We start from the raw sequence: 26,029 nt of genomic DNA, 5'->3' as shown, positions 1-26,029 counted from the left end.
CCCATTACTGGGTATATATTCAAAGGAATATAAATCCTTCTATTATAAAGATGCATGCACACATATATTCATTGGAGCACTATTCACAATAGCAGAGACATGGAGTCAACCCAAATGCCCATCAGTGATAGACTGGATAAAGAAAATATGGTACATATATACCATGGAATACTATGCAGCCATAGAAAGGAACAAGATTGTGTCCTTTGCAGGGACATGGATGGAGCTGGAAGCCATTATCCTCAGCAAACTAACACAGGAACAGAAAACCAAATGCCACATGTTCTCACTTATAAGTGGGAGCTGAACAATGAGAACACATGGACAAAGGGAGGGGAATATCACACACTGGGGCCTCTAGGGGGGTGTGGGGGAAGGGAGAGCATCAGGAAAAATAGCTAATGCGTGCTGGACTTAATACTTAGGTGATGGGTTGATAGGTAAAGCAAATCACAGTGGCACACATTTACCTGTGTAACCTGCATATCCTGCACATGTACCCAGAACTTAAAATTAAAAAAATAAAAATAAATAAAAGCTGGTTATTATTTTTAGCTAAGTCTTTAATCTGATTCATATGATATATGAAATTATATGAAAATTATATGATTTTATAATATACATGATATATACCTAAACTTAAAACTTTTTTTTTTAAAATTCTTTCCTTAGAAGGGAGGAAGCATGATTCACATAACTTCTGTGGCCTCAGGTTTCCCATCTGCAAACGGGATAAAAATAGTATCTATCTCAGTATCTCGGCTGATCACGGTGGCTCATGCCTGTAATCCCAGCACTTTGGGAGGCCAAGGTGGGTGGATCAAAAGGTCAGGAGTTCAAGACTATCCTGGCCAACACGGTGAAACCTCGTCTCTACTAAGAAAAAAAAAATTAGCTGGGCATGGTGGTGGTGGCACACGCCTGTAATCCCAGCTACTCAGGAGGCCGAGGCAGGAGAATTGCTTGAACCCGAGTGGCGGAGGTTGCAGTGAGCTGAGATCGCGCCATTGCATCCAGCCTGGGTGACAGAGCAAGACTCCGTCTCAAAAAAAATAAAGTATCTATCTTATAGGGTGGTGGGAGGGCTAATAATTTACCATATATGTAAAGTACTTATAAGAATGCCTGGCAGATAATAAGTGCTCTCAAGATAATTATTTGGCTGAGACATTTTTTACACTCACATTGGGGTGTCTGGGAAAATGGTGCCTGGAGCAGTTCCTCACAGAGAAGTCCACATAGTAATTGGCTCATTTCTCTCATCTCTAGAACAGGTGGGAACAAAACAGTTTCAGGAACAAAACAGTTTTCGTTTTCAGTGAAAAGGAAAAAATAAAGCAGCAGATACCTACCATCCAACATGTTGTAAAGCACTAGGAGGATTCAAAACCACCAATATGTGCATTTTTCTTATGGATTCTGCCTTCTAAAAATATATATCACCTAAGTGATAAGGTGAATACCATTTCATTGAAAAGGTTCAAATAATACGAACACAATGAAGCAGGGTGTGAAAAAAAACCTTCCTGCACCCCAACTTCTACTTTTCAGAGATTTCACTCATTCAGTTAATGTGTTTTTCCTTCTAGACTTTTCCTAGATATGTAGCACATATACAGGTAGACCTAAGTAATTAATATAAATGGGTTAATTTTCTAAATATTGTTCTGTAACCTTTTCCCATAACAATATGTCTTGAAACTCTTTCAAATGCACATGAGTTCAAATATTCTTTGAGCAACTTTACTGTCCTCATTTCTTATATGCATCACAATTGATTTACTGTTGCATTTTCTGAATGCATGACAAACATCAACCAGCTGCTCTGAAAACAGTTCTGGGTGGGAGCAATTGAGTCCCTGTAGAGTGAGCAGGGAACTGTCTAATTCCACCCACACCACTGGGTGTGGTGAGGTTTCTCTGAGCCTCAGTTTTCTATCATAGTGCAAGGAGGTTAATATTGGATGATTTTTAATGACATATGCTCTTGTCTTTCTCTATTTCCTCTTTGGATTGTCCTTCCTTTCTAACAGATATTCACTGCCCCTACACCCTCCAAAAGATTAAAAGACTTGGAGGAGAGCAGTTCTTCCAGGATAGCAGTATCTGCTGCCTGCTGACTCTTATTCCTCCAAATGCTACAATGGGGGCCTCAGATGAAAAGGCAGCTGGTCCAGTGAGGCAGGTGGAGAAGGGGTGTCGTTCAGTTCCTGCTGCCAGGTTGGAGCCTGGGCCTTCAGACTCCAGCTGGATATTAGTGGAGACTCAACACTCTTGCAGTTCTCTGGACTTGGTCCACTCTGAAAGAGGGAAAGTCATCATTCTCTCCTTTGTACTTCACAAGGGCTTTGTTGGCTTGTTTTCTGTAAAGCTCGGTATCCTTGAGGAAATCTGAGAGGACGGGACTATTCTTGATATTGGCCAATGCTGAAGAGACTAGAGAAAGAAGATGGCAGTGTCGCAGTTAAGGTTTGAAAATGGCAATGGGGGCTCAGTGGAAGGAAGGACAATAACTTTCATTTTACAGATGGACAAATGGAAGGTTGGGGGATGTAAGTGACTTCTTCAAGATGAATCAGCCAACCAACAACAGAGCTGAACTGCTGATCCTTCCTTCCTTTCCTATGATGCCCGAGTCTCAGTTGTTACCCCTACTCATGATGCCTCCACCACTGCCACTCACCAAGTGCTAATATTTTAAAGAAGTCCTCCTGTGTTTGCCAAGGAGGAAGAGACATTATCAACATAAAGGTTTGCACAGAGAGCGGAGAAGATACAGCTCAACCTTTCTTTAAGGCAACCTCCTTCAGCAGTAGCTTGCCTACTGAATTTTTATATATAGAATCATGGTGAAATTTGCCATTAAACAAATTCTGTGATAATTCTTTTTGAATAAGTAAAGAAAAAGAGCATGGAAATTAGCGTCAACACTGTTAGTATAGAGTCCTATCTTCATTGAGCCTTGGCTGTGCCCCCAAGGGCAAGTCATTAAACCTCTTCCAGTCACAATTATTTTATCTCTTAAGTTGACAGTATCATAATCTATATTTTATTGCCTTGTTGGGACATTAAATGAGGTAACAGGTATCATTGTTTTGTAAACTGTAGAGTAATTCATGGCATTTAAATGTTGACATCAATACTTACTGAGTGCTAAGAATAATCTGCAAAGTGTGCTACATACAGCATGTTATTTAATTCTTTTTTATTGCATGTTATTTAATTCTAACAAGAATTCAAAAAGCTAATGTTGTTTCTATCTTATTTTACAAGTGATAAAAGTTTAAAAAGTTTAAGTAACTTCTGCCTTGTGTAATTTTACATAACTCCTAAGTGATGAGGTTCAGATTCAAACTAAAGCAAGTCTGGCTCCGGAGCCTATTTCTCTGTGTTGCTATCCTACCAGTCATAAATCTCTATTTTTAAGCCTTGAATTCCTTTAGAGGAAGGTGTACCAGTACCAGGGGAACCTGTCTCCCTTCTGTTCTCTGGAGGGTGAGTAATGAAGTCCATGAGGGCAGGGACCCTTTCTTTCATGTACATCATGGCATTATGAGATGAATACCACTGTATGATTGAGTTTGTATTAATCAAAAATCGATTAGCAATTTAACAGATTACCATACCACAACTTGTGGTGCAGTCAAAGTTACTCTGAGATCCTGAGATTCATGGGAATGTCTTGTAGCCATTACCTTACATTGTCTGATCACCTGAAAGAAAGAGGCTCTTGAGGCCGGGCGTGGTGGCTCACGCCTGTAAGTCCAGCACTTTCAGAGGCCAAGGTGGGCAGATCAGTGGAGGTCAGGAGTTTGAGACCAGCCTGGCCAACATGGTGAAACCCCGTCTCTAATAAAAATACAAAAATTAGCCTGGCGTGGTAGCATGTCCTGTAATCCCTGTTACTCTGGGGGCTGAGGCAGGAGAACTGATTGAGCCCAGGAGGTGGAGCTTGCAGTGAGCTGATATCGGACCACTGCACTCCAGCCGGGGTGACATAGCAAAACTCCATCTCCAAAAAATCTAAAAACAAAAAATAAAAAGAGGCTCTTGAGGCCTTGCTGAGTCATTGTGTCCTGCCTTCCTCAGGTCAGATATGAGAGAGCAAAAAGAAGCAACATCCTCCTACTGTCCATTTAAAATGCATTTGGGGTTTCCTTCATCAAAGCTTGTCTCAAAACCTGCCTTTTTCTTAGTCTGTGTGCTGTATCCTGTTGGCACCAAAAATTCTCAGGAGAACCAGAGAGAAACTATTTAAGGCATCATGGCCATACCCCAAACATTTTCAAGGGAAAAAGTGGTGAAACTCCTAGGAGTGTGAACCTCTCATTTTCTGGAAATGAAGTCTTGAATCTTTGCTTATTCGTCTTCGTGTTCTCCAGCTGTATCAGAGAGCCTGGCATTTGAGTACCCACCTCCCACATGCACAATGAAACCCTCTTCCTCAGTGTATGTGCAAGGCACAGAAGCAGACCCGAGCCCTCACATGTCCCCTCATAATTCGCAACATATCCCTTTGGCCATTCCTGAAAACAGGACCAGTGTTCATAGGACACAATTACAAGTTCATAGATTCTTTTTTTTTTTTTGGCTTAAAAGATATCATCAATCTTTTATTTAACTAAGCACTGCCCTTCATTTTGAAGGAAATGATAAATTTAAGTTGGAACTTCCTTCTCAAGAAGTGATATAAGAATGTAATATTGATTTAACATACAACCTTCAACAAAAATAAAGTTTATACAATTCACTGGGAAATAAAATGCATGTGGAATTTTATCCTGTTTGTTAACATAATTCTTCATGAATCACGAGTATTATAGCCAAGAACAAAACAACCTAATGAAAAGCTGAATGAATCAGTTTATGGTTACTCTGATTTAAAAAACATTTCACAAGTAAGAGGTAGCTTCCAAACATATCCATTTGATGACCATGATCACAACTAGATTTTATTCTAATTTATAAAACAAAAAATGATTAGACAAACACATGATATCAAGAGTCTTCAACCTAGTGGATTCCATTTCATTAAGCAAAAAAAAAAAAAAAAAAAAAAAGAAAAGAAAACAAGTAGCCCTTAAATTTTCTTAGCTCTCTATAGCATACATTATATAAAATTAAAGTTTTGCTTCCAAAAATATGTCTCCATGTTGTCGTGATGTTGTCCAGTACTATTAGGGCCAAAACACCAAAGACATGAGAAGTTTAACCACTGACTTGTCAGTTTTCATAAAAACTAAACATTTCCTTATAGGTCTGGAGTAAAATCTTATAGGCATTTTAGTGCTAAAAGTCATTTCAAATTAAGTGTGAAATAAAAGCTACAAAAAGTATGAGTTCTTTCAACACAAAAAACTCTGTAGCTGAAGTTGTGGGCTCGTTTGACATACATAAGCAGTTTCAGTAAAATATTTGCTCAGGTAAGGAAATAGAATTTGTCTGCTGTCATTTAGCATATGTACCAGTCCATGTCCTGCTTATACCTTCCAGACCTTCTAAAGAACATTAGAATCTATATTTCTAAAGTCTTATTCCTGTTCCCTCTGTCGGATTCTTATAGACGGTCAGGAGCGGAAGGCCTTAGAGTCCATGAACTCCAAACCCCTCTTCTTATTTTACAATAAAAAACACTGATGTGAAGGGGTGTTATTAGGTGATTTGCCCAAGGACTTACAGCTGGTCATGCTGTTTCATGGGCCCACAGCCCTGCTGAGGTATCTCAAATTGGGTTCCCAGCAATGACTCTCAATAGTATTATTCAAGGTCAATATCATCTTCATGAATCTCAAGGCAAAAGCTGCCCTTTCTCTTCTGTTGTGTTAGCTCAGGCATTGGCTGCCCTGAGTGAGAAGAGCAGATGGAAAGTAAAAATGATAGGAGCAGGGCAAAGGTGCCCTGTCACTTAGCATATCAGATGGACGTCTGAAAACAGCTGGCTCACAGTCATTCCAGTGTTTCCTGGATAGGACCGAATAGTCAGATTCTTGCACATCTAAGACTAATACACATGTGATGGTTAGTACTGAGTGTGAACTTGATTGGATTGAAGGATGTAAAGTATTGATCCTGGGTGTGTCTGAGAGAATGTTGCCAAAGGAGATTAACATTTGAGTTAGTGGGCTGGGGAAGGCAGACCCACCCTTAATCTGGTCGGCACCATCTAATCAGCTGCCAGCAAATATAAAGCAGGCAGAAAAATGTGAAAAGGCGAGACTGGCCTAGCCTCCCAGCCTATGTCTTCCTCCCGTGCTGGATGCTTCTGCCCTCGAACACTGGACTCCAAATTCTTCCATTTTGAAACCTGGACTGGCTCTCCTTCCTCCTCAGGCTTGCAGACAGCCTATTGTGGGACCTTGTGATTGTGTAAGTTAATATTTAATAAACTCCTATATATATATCCTATTAGTTCTGTCCCTCTAGAGAACACTGACTAATAAAACACAGCTGTAGTTACCCGAAAAATGCCAAAAGCGATACGTGAATAGCATGCGGCAGTCCAGAGGTTTTTTCTTTTTTTAAATAGAAGTAATATCTACCTTTATATCTTACACGGAATTCTCACTGCTCTCCACATCTTTTCAGATGTCCTACCTTTATGTCATTTGATGAGTTAATTTGAATAAATAGCTTCAATGAGTTTTTTCCAAATCTTCTTTTTATGTGGTCATGATGTTTCTTCCGCCCTTGAGCTTTAAGAAGCTATCACTAAATGGCAGTGGTGGTTTGGTGGAGGTGGTGAAGTGTTGAAGGGACACGCCGAGAAGTATAAGCGATGACAGCCTCATTAGGGCCTCCAGTCTGTTCTTGTAGTTGTGCGCTCTTGCCCAGGTCTATTCCTGAACATGAATTTCCTGCTTTGATGTCACTTTGCCCAAAGCTCAATCCTCTCTCTTCTCTTACAAACCAGCTGCCTCTCCACTTCCCTTGTCTTTGTCAGTGGCACCATTAATTACATATTGCCTTAGTCTGGGGTAAAACATGTAAACCTACGAGATGTCTTACTTTTCCTTGCTTTTGTTATCCAGTACGAGGCCCTGAATGGTCTTTCTTGGCAATGTCTCTCTTGTCTATTCCTCATTCTCATTGCTCTAATACCCACTGCCCAGGTTTGGCCTTCATTCTCTCACACCTGCATACATAAAATAGCTTCCTAGTTCATGTCCCTGTCTCTTGCCTCAGTTTCCCCAGGCACACTGAGTCCTCTCCACATCCACCCACTCTCTATGCTAGCTCTTAGAGGTAGCTCTGTGCTGATATATCCTGTGCCTTAACATGTGACTATGAGCCTGGAATGGGACTAATGGTCACTGAATTACCGGTTGAATCCTAAATTCCTGCACACCTGTTTTCTACAATCTACAGTGCCTCCTCTCTGATACTTTAAGTAGGGTAGAAGGGTGAATTGCTCTGCTTGTCCTCTGTAGTACTCCTGGTCTGTCCTCCTGATTTTAATTGTTCCACCAAAGGGAGGGTAGCTTATTTTGGGATAGAAGAGGGAGGCTTCAGTTCTCTCCATAATGTCCTTCAGCCCCTCAAATCCACTTCAGGTAGGCAAATAATCTAAAAGTGAAGACAGTAAGCTTGCTTTCCCTGAAGATAAGCCCGGTCTCTCCTCCCACCTGATGGCAGCTCCAGAGCCAACATAGATGCAGCCCCTCTGTGTATATGCAATGGCTCTCTAGCACCCTTCTTCCTGATTCTCTACCCATCTAGAAGTGGTGTGCTATGAATTCACCAGGAATGCCTTTATGCAGGCTCTCTTCCTATGCAAATCCTTCCCTTGCATCACTACCCAGCTGAAGCCTCCTCCCACACAATCCTAATAGATTCTCCTTCATTAAATTGCCCCAGTACATTTACCACTCCTGTGTTCACTTGAATATTTTAGGGCTCAGAACAGGATACCCCACAGTATGGTGCCTTGGCACGCTGAGCCCATTGAACTGAAAGAAACCAAAAGGAAGCCAAATCTGGCCTCAGAGGCAAGATCTGTCTGACCTGCTCCCACTCTTTGTTCTCCTACTCTCCTGTCTCCCCCAAGGCAAACCATAGAAACTGGAATTCCTCTTCCCACAGGCAGGTCACAGAAAAGGGAATCCCTCTGCCGCAAAGCGGTCATAAAACCTAAAATATGACTCTCACCTTTCATCCAGGCCTTTCTGTGTAGGAGCTGGCCATAAAATACATTCTCTAATCTACTCTGTCTACTAGTAGGTCCTAAGATCTGCATGCCAATTGGGTCCTGCACCATAACTGGGAGCAAGAAATGCCACAGAGAGGCCAACGGAGAACTCCAACTGAAGGCCTTGTGGGGTTTCCCTGATAGTCTATTACTATTGGATCTTTTCTTTTTTGTTGGATCACGCTGCTGTCCAGTCTTCATGGAATCTAAGCTTAGCAATGGACTGTTGTCCCTTGGGTCTTTTGGCCTTCATTCTGAAGGCTCTCATGTTATGGAAACTTGGATTAAATAAATATGCTCTGCTTTCTCTTGCTCACCTGTCGTTTGTTGTAGGTAAGTCAGCTGTGACCCTGAGGATGGGTGAGGAAGGGCATTGCACCTTTTGCCCCTACAGTGGATATGGTGTTTTGCATTCACCAAGCCTAAGCAAACTTTTTCATATAGTTAGACTATATGGAGAGAGGAGTTTTAAAGGTAGGTTAGAGACATGTGTTTTCCTGTAGTAAATGTGTGTCTTCAAGTTTTACAAACATAAAGGTTGACTTTTTATTGTTGTTAGGATCTCCAACTTGCTAATTGATTCTCCCTAGAGTCCCTGGAGAAGGGTCAGTGGGAGTCAATGGGGCCCTTGGGTGGGGCAGGAACATGAACTTGGCAGTAAGTCCAACCTGGATTCCAGTCTAGCTCTGCTACTTAACCTATGTGATCCCAAGCAAGACAGGGTCACATAACCTTTCTGAGTCTTAGGTTTGTCACCTGTAAATGTTGGAAAATCACGATATCGTAACAGGGTATTTTTTAGAAGTGAACGAGGTAATATATGTGCAGGGCGTGGTGATTAGTTCTTATAAACCATCTCTAATACTAGGGAAAGGTGTCTAAGAATCCCTGCCTGACTGAAATAGCTTCAGGTTCATAGTCATGGGAGAAAGTAGATTGTAATGGTGAGATGTGTGGAAAACATGTAGAGTGGAAGAGATTTTATGAAGTTCTGAGCAGAGAAGAAGAAAGAGAATCAGAGATGGAGAAGTTGAACACTGGGAGGATGGGGAAATGCATGAGGGAGCACTGTCCAGGGGGAAGTGGACAGGAATGGTCCAGGCTGACCAGCAAGTGTACTTCCCATGAAGACCCAGAAACAGGCCTGGGCATTGTCGGCCGGCAGTGTCATCAAGAAGACAGCATGTGGCTTTGGAGGAAGCCAATCAAGGTTCTAATTCTAGTCCCACATTTTCTGACTGTAAGAGCCTAAGCAAGTAATTCAACCTCTTTTGTTCTCCTCTTTCTTCCCTAAGAAATGGTGATCGTGCAGCCTCTTTTCCCTACCTATGTCCCTTTCCTCCTTGGAGTACAGGTAGATTTCATTTCCCCATCTCCCTTGCATTAGGTGTGACCATATGACTGAGTTCTAGCCAGTGAAATGTGAGCATGAATCATGCATGTGCCTTCCAGGCCTGGCCCACAGAAACCACTTTCATGATCCTCCACTCCCTCCCCATGTGGGCTGGATGCAGAGGACCCAAGAGTCAATTCTGAGGCCTAGGGGAGGGCAGAGCCACAGACAAAGGGAGCCTGGCATGCCGAATCACCATGTAGATGGCCGCCTGCTGATAACCCATATTGACCTGTAACATGACAGAGAAATCACATTCTCCATCATTAGGCCACAGAGTTTGTTTGTTCCAGCAACTGACCTATTCTGATACAATGATGTTTTCTGTATAAGGGACTTTTTAGTAAAGATGAAATTACAAAACAGAAAGATCTTCACAGTCACAATAAATGTTTACTGTACCAGCTCATTAAACAAACATTTATTGTATCCCTAGTATGTGGGAGTCACTTTAGTGAACAAAGCAAAGTCTGTGCTGTCATAGAATTTATTGGGGATAAAGAAAAAGAGAGAATCAATAAATATTTCTAGACTGTAGGATTTAAAGAATGGTCGTGCCAGTGACAGCAAAGGTGATGGTAAGAAGTGGGAAAAATTTTCCAGGGAAGAGCAAGGAGTTTGGGCTTTAGACATTTGAAGAGACACTCCTATTATATTCTGTCTGTGAACATCATCTGTGAAAGTTTATGGAATAATTGCAAACAAGATACATAGACTTTTTAGCCATGATGACATAAAATGTCTAGAAAAACAATGATCCATAGTGTATTGTGCAAAACCTCTAGTACAGAACGTATGCTCCTAGTGTGGGAATGGTTTCTTATCCACGGATAAGTTTGGGTGTGCATGGGAAGAATGCACTTAATTGAAATGAATTGAGAGCTTCAACTCCTCTGCATTCCAGGTAACATTGTCATTAACTCAAGCAATGTTTATGAAAGTACTCTGTAAATTATTAAACTCTACTCCAGTGCTTGTGCGGGGGGATATATTCTGAGATATTAACCTCTGTATCTTTTGTCCTCCCTGGGTCTCACCTTTTTCTCCTCCCCAGGACTCACCTTTCTCTCTTCCTCATTCAAGCAGCTGACCTGGTGTCCATGCCTCCAGGAGAAATGTGATTCTGCAGGGCCACATTCAGCTGCATCTGCCGGTGTGGTGACACTGGTTGTTTATGGATGGCGGCTGTTCTGATCGGTTGTTGTTTCTGGTCTGATTGGTCAGTGCTTGTTTCATATTGGTTATGCAATACTTTGAATATCACCATTGCAGTTGGAAGGTATAGAGAATCTGAATTCTTTTAGCTTGCTTCAAATGATCGAGCCCTGATTTGAAGCAGAAAAAGAAAGAAGATTACGGAGTGAAGAAAAGAGTCTTCTGGCCCTATAAATAAATAAAGTGAACTTACCTGAGACTAGAGAGTCCTTAGCTGAGGGAGAAGATATAAGAAGAACAGCGGGTTGAGGAGTCTCTGGGGCAGAGGACACCTCTGCCCTGCTTTCTGAGCATACAGCCAGGAAGGCTGCAAGATCCCAGGGAGAGAGTAGCCATGTGCCATACCTTGGCAGTCATGTCCATTGCTAGGGTACAGACACTCCTGCATTTACAGTTTGCTACAGAAGTAGCAGATAAACTGGGTTCAAAGAGTGATGTGAACAGGGTCCTGACTATCCCTCAGCAGGGACGACTGTTGGACCAATGATCAAGGATCTGACCTCCTGATTCCACTACCTGAACAGCTTGGCAACTGTGTGAGATCCTAGAACTGTGGCCCAACTGTGGAAAGTAGCAGGGCAGAGCAAGGGAATTCCAAGAAGAACTGGGGTTAAATTTCCTGTTAGCCCAATAGGATGGCAACCTGAGATAGAAATTAATTTGTTCTGAACATAAAGCGACATTTCTTGTGCACCTGAATTTATGGTCATGATTCATGCTAGCAAGCTTCTTTGCAATTTATAGCCAGAGGTTTGTTTGCTTCATGATTGAATTTAACTTATTTTTCCTAAAGGAAATTTAGATGACTAGAAACAATCACTAGGAGAGAATTTAGGTCACTTTAATAATAATAATAGTTTAAGCACCGTATTTTCTTGCTATGCCCAGGTATAGCCCAAGCGGTAACAGAGACTCTAGAATTAGCATTAAGTCCAGGAAAGAAGGAAATTCTGAGGGGTATAGATTTCCTAAAGTGATGTAGTGGCGAATGACAGAATTGATTACTAATTGGCAGCACTGAGCTCTTTCCTCTCCTTTCCATTTGATCTATTATCTTAGGCCATCACCTCCCCCATCCATATTTTGCTTCATCCTGAGTATGCAAGTAAGGTGAAAGGAACAGTGATTTTCATGACAGTTGGTCATTTAATTTATGATTCTAATTCAAACTATTATACATTTTTCCTCATCAAAAGAATTGCATTTTGTTTGGGAAATGTATGTCCATAAGCCTTGAATGCTTCTGGAAACTCACTCTTGAACTTCCCTGGGCATGATTCAGAGGCAGATTGAGGGAGGGCAGAATGTCTGGCTTTAGAGGGTTATTATCATGCAGCAATGGGAAGCTGGGAAAATTGGCTTCAGGAAGTGGTAGCTTCTCACCTTTCCTTACGGGAGGGAGTCCGTACACAGATCCAGTTTGCAATGGAAGGGACAGTGTCCTTTACCTTGACCTCGTCCTTCTGAGTGCCCAGGTGGTGGGCCGTGGCAATGGCAATGGTGACCTTGGGGACCTTGGCTATAGGGTGGTGGGTTACAGGGTCCATCGTCAAAGCAATCACAGCCATGGTGGTGGTGTGCATAGGAACAGGGTCCTTGGAGATGGTGTCCATGGGGATGATGGTCATGAGGATGAAGCTCACTGGAGTTATGATTATGGGAGTAACTTTGTGTTCCAATCATGCTAGAAGAAACATGGTTGCATCTGGACCCTGAGGGGCAATAGTGGAGGAGCCCCCCCTTGAAGTGGTTAATGTCTGAGTCATCTTTTTCATCTACTGGAAGTGGGCATCGTGTTCATGTGGCTTCTCAGGATGACGATGATCTCTGGATCCTTGGGGCTTGGCAAGGATCCTTACTTGGAAGCTTGGCAATCGGAGAATGTTCACGCCCACCAGGATGGAGGGGATAGGTCAAATGGGGTTGCACGCAATTCATGATCGTACATGTCTGATGAAGGACACAGAAAAATAAATATTATCATGTAACACACAATGAGAAGCTAGACATTCAACTTCTAAGAGAAGCTAGACATTGGATTTAGACCAATGGCACTCAGATTTTGGATTCCACACATGAATTTGAAAAGTAGGATTAAAAAAAAGGGTTCTAAAGTTGTTATCTAGCCCAATTGATATTTAAAACATAAACAACAACTATCACCTACCACCATCACTGTTTCACAAAATGAGTGATAAAAGATAACAAAGGTGAGGAAAACCATAGAAACCTCAGAAGCACCATGTGAGAGTAAAGAATAGTCCTTAGATGGAATAAATGCTAGATACAAAAATATTACAGGAGGGAGTCGCTACATAGATCCAGTTTGTCTGCAATGTCTGAAAATCCTTGTTTTTCCATTTCAATACAGAGTGGCAAAAGTATATTATGTAATGTCAACCATCCGTAGAACAACACTGGAAAACTGGAAAACTGGTGATTTCTAGTTAATATTTTCGACAGAGGTCTGAGAATGTTGATGGTATCAACATTTCTTACTCCTCAAGGCTGAACACTTAACCTCTTCCATCTCCTCCTTGTTCAGAGTATAATGTTTAAAAATCTGTGGAGCCATGTTCATAGTGACTTTCCTGCCCTTTCTTTCTTTTCTTTTCTTTTTTTTTTAAAACTTGGGACATAAATATTTGAATTATTTTCAGTTTTGTTTCTGATATAAAAAATTCCATGAAGCAGATCTTTGTACTCATGTAAAAAATAGAACTAAGATTTCTGGGACAGATGTAAAATATAGTTTTGCATCTTATTTTATATACATTTATATAATAAATTTGAGCCTAATTTATTCCCCTTACATTCTGTGCCTAATAATAAAAGCTAGGAATGACTAAGTCTCAGCGCTGGAGTCCTGACTACAAGGAGCATTTTCAAATTCATTCAGGTTGATCGAATTGGACATGATTTTACTTTCGTGCCAAATCTTATTTCTCCCCAATTCTTGGAAATGTTTTTATACTTTTGTGTGATATTAGCATTTGCACTCCTTTCTAAATATTGTTCTGTAAATTTTCACATAACAATATGTCTTGAAACTCTTTCAAATGCACATGAGTTCAAATATTCTTTGAGCAACTTTACTGTCCTCATTTCTTATATGCATCACAATTGATTTACTGTTGCATTTTCTGAATGCATGACAAACATCAACCAGCTGCTCTGAAAACAGTTCTGGATGGGAGCACTTGAGTCCTTGTAGAGTGAGCAGGGAACTGTCTAATTCCAGCCACACCACTGGGTGTGGTGAGGTTTCTCTGAGCCTCAGTTTTCTATCATAGTGCAAGGAGGTTAATATTGGATGATTTTTAACGACACAACCCTCATATGCTCTTGTCTTTCTCTATTTCCTCTTTGGGTTTTCCTTCCTCTCTAACCGATACACACTGCCCCGACATCCTCCAAAAAATGTAAAAAATTGCAGGAGAGCAGTTCTTCCAGGAGAGCGGTACCTGCTGCCTGGCTTTCATTCCTCCAAATGCTACAATGGGGGCCTCAGATGAAAAGGCAGCTGGTCCAGTGAGGCAGGTGGAGAGGGGGTGTCGTTCAGTTCCTGCTGCCAGGTTGGAGCCTGGGCCCTCAGACTCCAGCTGGATATTAGTGGAGACTCAACACTCTTGCAGTTCTCTGGACTTGGTCCACTACGAAAGAGGGAAAGTCATCATTCTCTCCTTTGTACTTCACAAGGGCTTTGTTGGCTTGTTTTCTGTAGAGCTCGGTATCCTTGAGGGAATCTAAGAGGACAGGACTATCCTTGGTATTGGCCAATGCTGAAGAGACTAGAGAAAGAAGATGGCAGTGTCGCAGTTAAGGTTTGAAAATGGCAATGGGGGCTCAGTGGAAGGAAGGACAATAACTTTCATTTTACAGATGGACAAATGGAAGGTTGGGGGATGTAAGTGACTTCTTCAAGATGAATCAGCCAACCAGCAACAGAACTGAACTGCTGATCCTTCCTTCCTTTCCTATGATGCCCGAGTCTCAGTTGTTACCCCTACTCATGATGCCTCCACCACTGCCACTCACCAAGTGCTAATATTTTAAAGAAGTCCTCCTGTGTTTGTCAAAAGGGAGAAGGTATCATTAACATAAAATTTTGCCCAGAGAGAGGAGAAGATACACAGTCTTTCTTTAAAACAACCTCCTTCAGCAGTATCTTGCCTATTGAATTTTTGTAAATAGAATCATAGTGAAATTTGCCATTAAAAATTCTGTGATAATTCTTTTTTAAAAAACTTAAAAAAAAAGAGCATGGAAATTAGTGTCAACACTGTTGGTATAGAATCTTATCTTCATCGCACCTTGGCTGTGTTCCTGAGGGCAAATCATTAAACCTCTTCCAATCACAATTATTTATTTCATAAGTTGACAGTATCATAATCTACGTTTTATTACCTTGTTGGGAGATTAAATGAGATAACAGGTATCATTGCTTTGTAAATTGTAGAGCAATTCATGACATTTAAACATTGATGTCAATATTTATTGAGTGCTAAGAATAATCTGCAAAGTGTGCTACATGGAGCATCTTATTCAATTCTAACAAGAATCCTGAAAGCTAATGCTGTTACTATCCTCATTTTACAAGTGATAAAAGGTTAAAAAGTTTAAGTAACTGCCCTCTTGTGTAATCTTACACAGCTACTAAGTGATGAGGTTCATACTCAGACTAAAGCAAGTCTGACCCAAACCTATGTCTCTGTAATGATGTCTGTAATGATGTTCTCCTACCTCTCATAAATCTCTATTTTTTTTTTTGAGATGGAGTTTCGCTCTTATTGCCCAAGTTGGAGTGCAATGGTGCAATCTTGGCTCACTGCAACCTCTGCCTCCCGGGTTCGAGCAATTCTCCTGCCTCAGCCTCCCAAGTAGCTGGGATTACAGATATGCGCCACCACGCCTGGCTAATTTTGTATTTTTAGTAGAGACGGGATTTCTCCATGTTGGTCAGGCTGGTCTTGAACTCCCGACCTCAGGTGATCTGCCAGCCTCGGCCTCCAAAGTGTTGGGAGTACAGGCGTGAGCCACCGCGCCCAGCCAAATCTCTAATTTTATGTACTGAATTTTCTTAAAGGAAGGTGTACCAGTACCAGGGAAACCTGTCTCCCTTCTACCATCTGAAGAGTGAGTAATGGAGTCCACGAGGGCAGGGACCCTTTCTTTCATGTACATTATGGCATTATGTGATGAATACCACTGTATGATTGAATTTGTATTAATCAAGAATTAATTAGCAATTTGACAAATTACCATACCAGAACTTGTGGTGCAGTTAAAGTCAATCACTCTGAGATCCTGAGATTCATGGGAATGTCTTGTAGCTATTACCTTACATTGTCCAATCACCTGTAAGAAAGAGGCTCTTGAGGCCTTGCTGAGTCATTGCATCCTGCCTTCCTCAGGTCAGATATGAGAGAGCAAAAAGAAGCAACATCCTCCTACTGTCCATTTAAAATGCATTTGGGGCTTCCTTCATCAAAGCTTGTCTCAAAACCTGCTTTTTCTTAGTCAGTTTCTGTGTGCTGCTTCCTGTTGGCACCAAAAATCCTCAGGAGAACCAGCGAGAAACTATTTAAAGCATCATGGCCATACCCCAAACATTTTCAAGGGAAAAAGTGGTGAAACTCCTAGGATTGTGAACCTCTCATTTTCTGGAAATGAAGTCTTGAATCTTTGCTTGTTCATCTTCATGTTCTCCACCTGTGTCAGAGAGCCTGGCATTTGAGTACCCACCTCCCACACACACAATGAAACGCTCTTCCTCAGTGTGTGAGGAAAGCACAGAAGCAGACCCGAGTCCTCACATGTCCCCTCATAATTCGCAACATGTCGCTTTGACCATTCCTGAAAATAGGACCAGTGTTCCTAGGACACAATTATAAGTTCATAGATTCTTATACTCATAGATGATCAGGAGCGGAAGGCCTTAGAGTCCATGAACTCCAAACCCATCTTCTTATTTTACAATCAAAAACCCTGACGAGGAGGGATGTTATTAGGTGATTTGCCCGAGGACTCACAGCTGGTCATGCTCTTCGATGGGACCACAGCCCTGCTGAGGTATCTTGAACTGGGTTCCCAAGAATGACTCTCAAGGGTATCACTCAAAGTCAACATCATCTTCATGAATCTCAAGGGAAAAGTTGCCCTTTCTCTTCTGCTATGTTCGCCCAGGCATTGGCTGCCCCGAGTGAATGGAGTAGACGGAAAGTAAGAATGAATAGAACAGTGCGATGGTGCCCTATTTACTTAGCATATCAGATGAACGCCTGGAAACAGCAGGCTCACAGTCATTCCAGTGTTTCCTGGATAGGACCCGGCAGTCAGATTCTTGAACATCTAAGGCTAAATAATACACAGTTGCTTTTTCCTGGGGAATGCAAAAAGCAACACGTGAGTAGCATGTGGCAGTCCAGTTTTCTTTTTCTTTTCTTTTTTTATCTTTTTCTTTCTTTTTTTTTTTTTTTTTTTTGAGATGGAGTCTCACTTTGTCGCCAGACTGGAGTGCAATGGCGCGATCTCAGCTCATTACAACCTCCATCTCCTGGGTTCAAGCGATTCTTGTGCCTCAACCTCCCAAGTAGCTGGGATTACAAGCACGTGCCAACACTCCTAGCTAATTTTTGTATTTTTTAGTAGAGATGGGTTTTCACCATGTTGGCCAGGATGGTCTTGATCTCCTGACCTCATGATCTGCCCGCCTTGGCCTCCCAATTCTTTTTTTTTTTTTTTTAATAAAGGTAATGTCTATGTTTATATCTTACACAGAATTCTCACTGCTCTCCACATCTTTGCAGATGTCCTACCTTTGTGTCATTTGATGTGTTAATTTGAATAAATAGCTTCCATGAGTTATTTCCAAATCTTCTTTTTATGTGGTCATGATGTTTCTTCTGCCCTTGAGCTTTAAGAAGCTATCACTAAATGGCAGTGGTGGTTTGGTGGAAGTGTTGAAGGGACACATTGAGAAGTATAAGTGATGACGGCCTCATCAGGGCCTCCAGTTTGTTCTTGCAGTTGTGTCCTCTCACCCTGATCTACCACTGATCATGGATTTCCTGCTTCGATGTCACCTTGCCCAAAGCTAAATCCTCTCTCTTCTCTTACAAACCAGCTGCCTCTCCACTTCCCTTGTCTTTGTCAGTGGCACCACTAACCACATATTGCCTTAGACTCTGGGTTAAAAGGTGTAAGGCTATAATATGTCTTCCTTGTCCTTGCTTTTGCTATCCAGTACCAGGCCCTGTATAGACTTCTTGGCAATGTCTCTCTTGTCTATTCTTCATGTTCATTGCTCTGAATCCCACTGCCTGTGTCTGGCCCTCATTCTCTCACACCTGCATACATAAAATAGCTTCCTAGTTCATTTCCCTGTCTCTTGACTCAGTTTCCCCAGGCACATTGGGTCGCCTCCCCACCCACCCACTCTCTACACTAGCTCTCAGAAGCAGCTCTGTGCTGGTGCATCCCGTGCCCTAACATGTGTCGACGAGCCTGGAATGGGACTAATGGTCACTGAATTACTGGTTGAATCCTAAACTCCTGCACTCTTGTTTTCTACAACCTTCAATGCCCCACTCTCTGATACTTTAAGAAGGGTAGAAGGGTAAATTGCTCTGCTTGCCCTCTGTAGTACTCCCGGTCTGTCCTCCTGATTTCAGTTGTTCCACCAAAGGGAGGGTAGCTTATTTCAGGATGGAGGAGGGAGGCTTCTCTCCATAATGTCCTTCAGCCCCTCAAATCCACTTCAGGTAGGCAAATAACCTAAGGGAAGGCAGTAAGCTTGCTTTGCCTGAATATAAGTCCACAGTCTCTCCTCCCATGTGATGGCAGCTCCAGAGCCCACATGGACCTTCTGCAGTCCCTCGGTGTATATTCAATGGCTCGTAACACTCCTCTTCCTGATTCCCTGCCCTCCTAGAAGTGGTGTGCCATGAATTCACCAGAAATGCCTTTACCCAGACCCTCTTCCTATTGCATTTCCTACTATGCATCACTGCCTGGCTGATATGGTTTGATTCTGTCCCCACTCAAATCTCACCTTGAATTCTTATGTGTTACGGGAGGGACCAGGTGGGAGGTGATTGAATCATGGGGGCTCTCTTTCCCATGCTATTCTTATGATAGTGAATAAGTCTCATGAGATCTGATGGTTTTCAAAAGGGGAGTTTCCCTGCACAAGCTCTCTTCTTTTGTCTGCCACCATGTGAGATGTGCCCTTCACCTTCCACCATCATTGTGAGTTCTTCCCAGCCACGTGTAACTGTAAGTTCAATAGGCCTCTTTAATTTTGTAAATTGTCCAGTCTCAGGTATGTCTTTATCAGCAGCATGAAAACAGATCAACACAGTAAATTGGTACCAGTAGAGTGGGGCAGTGCTGAAAAGATACCCAAAAATGTGGAAGTGAATTTAGTACTGGGTAACAGGCAGAAGTTGGAACAGTTTGGAGGGCTCAGAAGAAAACAGGAAAATGTGGGAAAGTTTGAACCTTCCTAGAGACTTGTTGAATGGCTTTGCCCAAAATGCTGATAGCGATATGGACAGTAAAGTCCAGGCTGAGGTGGTCTCAGATGGAAATGAAGAACTTGTTGGGAACTGGAGCAAAGGTGACTGTTGTTATGTTTTAGCAAAGAGACTGGTGGCATTTTTCCCCTGCCCTAGAGATTTGTGGAACTTTGAACTTGAGAGAGGTGATTTAGGGCATTGGGTAGAAGAAATTTCTTTTTTTTAAATTTTTATTTTACTTTAAGTTCTGGGATTCATGGGCAGAATGTGCAGGTTTGTTACATAGGTATACATGTGCCATGGTGGTTTGCTGTACCAATCAACCCGTCACCTAGGTTTTATGCCCCGCATGCATTAGTTATTTGTCTTAATGCTCTCCCTCCCCTTGCCTCCCACTTCCCGACAGGCCCCACTGTGTGATGTTCCCCACCCTGTGTCCATGTGTTCTCATTGTTCAACTTCCACTTATGAGTGAGAACATGCGGTGTTTGGTTTTCTGTTCTTGTGTTAGTTTGCTGAGAATGATGGGTTCTGGCGAAAGAAATTTCTAAGCAGCAAAGCATTCAAGAGGCTGGAGCGCAATGGCATGATCTCTGCTCACTGCAACCTCTGCCTCCTGGGTTCAGATGATTTTCCAGCCTCAGCCTCTGGAGTAGCTGGGATTGCAGGCGCCTGTCACTGCACCCGGATCGTTTTTGTATTTTTAGTAGAGACGGGGTTTCACCATGTTGGCCAGGCTGCTCTCAAACTCCTGACCTCTGGTGATCCGCCCACCTTGGCCTCCCAAAGTGCTGGGATTACAGGCATCAGCCACCGTGCCTGGCCAGCATTTAGGACTGTAAGGGAAGCAGAGCATAAAAGTTTGGAAAATTTGCAGCTTGTCAATGCAATAGAAAAGAAAATTCTGTTTTCTGAGGAGAAATTCAAGCCAGCTGCAGAGCCAAATGTTAATCCCCAAGACAATGGGGAAAATGTCTCCAGGGCATTTCAAAGGTCTTCACAGCAGCCCCTCCCATCACAGATCTGGAGGCCTAGGAGGAGAAAGTGTTTTCCTGGGCCAGGCCCAGGGTCCCCATGCTGTGTGCAGCCTAGGGACTTGATACTTTGCATCCCAGCCACTCCGGCTATTGCTGAAAGGGGGCCAATGTAGAGCTTGGGCTGTGGTTTCAGAGGGTGGAAGCCTCAAGCCTTGGCAGCTTCCATGTGATGTTGAGCTTGCGAGTGCACAGAAGTCAAGAATTGGGGTTTGGGAACTGCAACCTAGATTTCAGACAATGTAAGGAAATGCCTGGATGTCCAGGCAGAAGTTTGCTGCAGGGGCAGGGCTCTCATGGAGAACCTCTTCTAGGGCAATGTCGAAGGGAAATATGGGGTCAGAGCCCCCACACAGAGTCCCTACTGGGACACCACTTAGTGGAGCTGCGAGAAGACAGCCACCATCCTAAAGACCCCAGAATGGTAGATCCACTGACAGCTTGCACAGTGTGGCTAGAAAAACCACAGACACTCAATGCCAGCCCATGAAAGCAGCTGGGAGGGAGGCTGTACCCTGTAAAGCCACAGGGGCAGAGCTGCCCAAGACCATGGGAACCCACCTCTTGCATCAGCGTGACCTGGATGTGAGATATGGAGTCAAAGATCATGGAGCTTTAAGATTTGACCACCCTGTTGGATTTTGGACTTGCATGGTGCCTGTAGCCCCTTTGTTTTGGCCGATCTCTCCCGTTTGGAATGAGTGTATTTACCCAATGCCTGTAACCCCATTGTATCTAGGAAGTAACTAACTTGCTTTTGATTTTACAGGCTCATAGGCAGAAGGGACTTGCCTTGTCTCAGATGAGACTTTGGACTTTGAACTTTTGAGTTAATGCTGAAATAAGTTAAGACTTTGGGGGACTGTTGGGAAGGCATGATTGGTTTTGAAATGTGAGGACATGAGATGTGGGGAAAGCCAGGGGCAGAATGATATGGTTTGGTTCTGTTTCAACCCACATCTCATCTTGAATTCCCATGTGTTGTGGGAGGGACCCAGTGGGAAGTGATTGAATCATGGAGGCAGGTCTTTCCTGTCCTATCCTCATGATAGTGAATAAGTCTCATGAGATATGATGATTTTAGAAATGGGAGTCTCCCTGCACAAGCTCTCTTCTCTTGTCTGCTGTCATGTAAGGCATGCCTTTCATCTTCCACCATGATTGTGAGGTCCTTCTAGCCACGTGGAACTGTAAGTCAATAAACCTCTTCCTTCTGTAAATTGCCCAGTCACAGATCTGTCCTTATCAGCAGTGTGAAAACAGACTAATACATTGGCTGAAGGCTTCTCCCATGCAATCCTACTAGATCTCCCTTCATTAGATGGTTCCAGTACATTTACCACTCCTGTGTTCACTTGAATATTTTAGGGCTCAAAAAAGGATACCCCACAGTATGGTGCCTTGGCATGCTGTGCCCCTTGAACTGAAGGAAACCGAAAGGACCTCAGAGGCAAGAACTGTCTGACCCGCTCCCACTCTTTGTCCTCCTACTCTCCTTTCTCTCCCAAGGCAAGCCATAGAAACTAGAATTCCTCTTCCCACAGGCAGGTCAGAGAAAGAGGAATCCCTCTGTCTCAAAGCAGCCATAAAACCTAAAATATGACTCTCACCTTTCATCCAGGCCTTTCTGTGTAGGAGCTGGCCATAAAATACATTCTCTAATCTACTCTGTCTGCTAGTAGGTCCTAAGATCTGCATGCCAATTGGGTCCTGCACCATAACTGGGAACAAGAAATGCCACAGAGAGGCCAATGGAGAACTCCAACTGAAGGCCTTGTGGGGTTTCCCCGATAGTCTGTTACTATCAGATCTTTTCTTTTTTGTTGGATCACGCTGCTGTCCAGTCTTCATGGAGTCTAAGCTTAGCAATGGGCAGTTGTCCCTTGGGTCTTTGGGCCTTCATTCTGAAGGCTCTCATGTTATAGAAAGTTGGATTAAATAAATATGCTCTGCTTTCTCTTGCCCACCTGTCGTTTGTTGTAGGTAAGTCAGCTGTGACCCTGAGGATGGGTGAGGAAGGGCATCGCACCTTTTGCCCCTACAGTGGATATAGTGTTTTGCATTCACCAAGCCTAAGCAAACTTTTTCATAATGTTAGACTATTCGGAGAGAGGAATTTTAAAGGTAGGTTAGAGACATGTGTTTTCCTGTAGTAAACGTGTATCTTCAAGTCTTACAAGCATAAAAGATTGAAGTTTTGTTGCTGTTAGGATCTCTTGCCAATCTAACTTGCCAACTGATTCTCCCTGGAGTCCCTGGAGAAGAAGGGGCAGTAGGAGCCAGTGGGGCTATTATAGGGGTGGGGCAGGAACATGAACTTGGCAGTAAGTCCAACCTGGATTCTAATGTAGTTCTGCTACTTACCTATGTGATCCCAAGGAAGACAGGGTCACGTAAATTTTCTGAGGCTTAGGTTTCTCACCTGTAATAGGTGGAAAATCATGATATCTTAACAGGGTGTTTTTGAGGAGTGAATGAGGTAATTATTCACTCCTGTGCAGGACCTGGTGATTAGTTCTTATAAACTATCTCTAATACTAGGGAAAGGTGTCTAAGAATCCCTGCCTGACTGAAATAGGTTCAAGTGCATAGTCATGGGAGAAGGCAGATTTTAATGGGGAGTTGTGTGGAAAATATGAAAAATGGAAGAGATTTTGTGAAGTTCTTAGGTTGAGAGGAAGGAGGAGAAGCAGAAATGTGGAAGCTGAACACTGGGAGGATGAAGAAATGCATAAGGGAGCACTGTTCAGGGGGAGGTAGACCAGAATGGTAGCGGCTGACCAGCAAGCGTTTCCAGTGAAGACTCAGAAACAGGCCTGGGCACCATCACCGGCAGTGTCATAAAGAAGACAGCATGTGGCTTTGGCGGAGGCCAATCAAGGTTCTGATTCCAGTCCCACATTTACTGACTGCAAGATCCTAAGCAAGTAATTCAGCCTCTTTGGTTCTCTTCTTTCCCTAAGAAATGGTTGATTGTACAGCCTGTTTTCCCTACCTAGGTCCCTTTCCTCCTTGGAGTACAGGCAGACTTCATTTCCCCATCTCCCTTGCATTAGGTGTGGCCATATGACTGAGTTCTAGGCAGTGAAATGTGAGCATGAATCATGCATGCACCTTCCAGGCCTGGGCCACAGAAACCATCTTTATGATCCTCTACTCTCTCCCCATGTGGGCTTGATGCAGAGGATCCAAGAGACAATTCTGAGGTCAAGGGGAGAGCAGAGCCCCCAGACAAAAGGAGCCTGGCACCCTGAATCACCGTTTGGATGGCCATCTGCTGATAACCCATATTGACCTGTAACATGAGAGAGAAATCAAATTCTCCATTATTAGGCCACTGAGTTTGTTCCAGCAACTGGTCTATTCTGATACAATGATATTTTCTGCATGAGAGAGCTGTTGGTAAAGATTAAATTACAAAATATATTAAACAACTTAAGTTTTATTATTTATTTATTTATTTATTTATTTATTTATTTGGAGACAGAGTCTTTCTCTGTTGCCCAAGTTGAAGTGCGGTCATGGGATTTTGGCTCACTGCAACCTCCGCCTCCCGGGTTCAAGTATTTCTCCCACCTCAGCCTCCTGAGTAGCTGAGACTACAGGCGTGAGCCACCATGCCCAGGTAATTTTTGTATTTTTTGGTAGAGATGGGGCTTCACCGTGTTGGCCAGTGATCCACTTGTTTCAGCCTCCCAAAGTGCTGGGATTATAGGCGTGAGCCACTGTGATCAGCCGTATCTTCAGACTCATAGTAAATGTTTAATGTACCTGCTTATTATACAAACATTTCTTAAACCCTTATTGTGTGGCAAGTGCTTTAATGAACAAAGCAGACAAAGTGTTTTCTGTTATAGCATAAATTGGGGATGAAGAAAAAGGGAAAATCAATAAATATTTCTAGCCCGAAGGATTTTAAGAATGGTATTGCCACTGACAGAAAGGCTGATATTAGGAAGTGGGAGAGCTTTTCTGGAGAAGAATGAAGAGTCTGGGCTTTAGACATTTGAAGAGGCATTAATTATGTTGCCTCTGTGAATGTCACCTTTGAAAGTTTATGAAATATTTGTAAACAAATACTGATACACTTTTTAGCTGGGATGACATAAGAAGCCTAGAAAAGCAGCCGGGAGCAGTGGCTCACGCCTGTAATCCCAGCACTTTGGCAGGCTGAGGCAGGTGGATCATGAAGTCAGGAGTTCGAGACCAGCCTGGCCAATATGGTGAAACCCTGTCTCTACTAAAAGTACAAAAATTAGCCGGGTGTGTTGGCGCAAGCCTGTAGTCCCAGCTGCTCGGGAGGCTGAGGCAGGGGAATCACTTGAACCCAGGAGGTGGAGGTTACAGTGAGCTGAGATCACGCCACTGCACCCCAGCCTGGGCGACAGAGCAAGACTCTGTGAAAACAAACAAACAAACAAACAAGAAGAAGTCTAGAAAAGCATGGTGTATTGTCTAAAACCTCTAGTAGAACGTACCATCCCGAGGTGGGAATGGTTTCTTATCCCATTATTCCCTCGCAGTGTCGGGTGTGCATAGGAAGAATGCACTTAACTGAAGTGAATTGAGAGCTTCAACTCCTCTGTATTCCAAGGAATATTTTCATTAACTCAAGCAAAGTTTATGAAAGTACTTTGTAAATTATTGATTCCTACTCCAGTGCTTCTGTGGGAGGATACATTCTGAGTTATTAACCTCTGTATCTTTTGCCCTCCCTGGGTCTCACCTTTCTCCTCTCCCTGTTCAAGCAGCTGACCTGGTGTCCATGCCTCCCGGAGGAATGTGATTCTGCAGGGCCACATTCAGCTGCACCTGCCAGTGTGGTCACGCTGGTTGTTTATGGATGGTGACTGTTCTGATAGGTTGTTGTTTCTGGTCTGATTGGTCAGTGCTTGGGTCATGTTGATTATGAAATACTTTGAGTATCACTATTGTGGTTGGAAGATAGACAGAATCTGAATTCTTTTAGTTTGTTTCAAATGATTGAGTCCTGATTTGAGGAGGAAAAAGAAAGAGGAGTATAGTGTGGAAAAAGTCTTCTGGCCCTAAAAATAAATAAAGTGAACTTACCTGAGACTAGCAAGAGAGTCGTTAGCTGAGGGAGAAGGTGTAAGGAGAAGAGTGAGGTAAGGGGTCTCTGAGGCAGAGGAGATCTCTGCCCTGCTTTCTGGGCATGCAGCTGGGAAGACAGCAAGATCCCAGGGGGAGAGTAGCCATATGCCATACCTTGGCAGTCATGTCCATGGCTAGTGTACAGACATTCCTGAACCCCAGTTTTCTACAGAAGTAGCAGATAAATCAGACTGAAAGAGTGATGTTAACAGGTTTGTGACTATCCCTGATCATGATGGCTATCACTCATGATGATGATCATTGGTCCAACAGTCACCCTGGCTGAGGGATAGTCACTATCCTGCTTCCTACCACCTGGACAGCTTGGCACAGTGTGAGATCCTAGAACTGTGGCCCAACTTTGTGTGGAAAGTAGCAGGGCAGGGAAAGGGGACTCCAAGAAGGACTGGGGTTAAATTTCCCACTAAGCCAGTAGGATGGCATCCTCAAATAGAAATTAATTTGTTCTGAGCATAAAGTGACATTTCTTATGCACCTGAATTTATGGTCATGATTCATGTTAGCAAGCTTCTTTGCAATTTATAGCCAGAGGTTTGTTTGCTTCATGACT

The 26,029-nt window shown here is 42.9% G+C and overlaps 1 long non-coding RNA gene across 1 annotated transcript in view; it reads left to right on the top strand.

The window, feature by feature from the left end:
- The window catches only part of LOC129532497 (uncharacterized), a 115,231-nt gene that overhangs the window by 12,095 nt on the left and 77,107 nt on the right, over positions 1–26,029 (top strand). The window lies entirely within an intron of this gene.

This window comes from Gorilla gorilla, chromosome 2 (genome assembly GCF_029281585.2).
Source record: "Gorilla gorilla gorilla isolate KB3781 chromosome 2, NHGRI_mGorGor1-v2.1_pri, whole genome shotgun sequence".
NCBI classification, from domain to species: domain Eukaryota; kingdom Metazoa; phylum Chordata; class Mammalia; order Primates; family Hominidae; genus Gorilla; species Gorilla gorilla.
The sequence above is the reverse complement of the archived record's forward strand: the minus strand, read 5'-3'. Positions and strand labels throughout refer to the sequence as shown.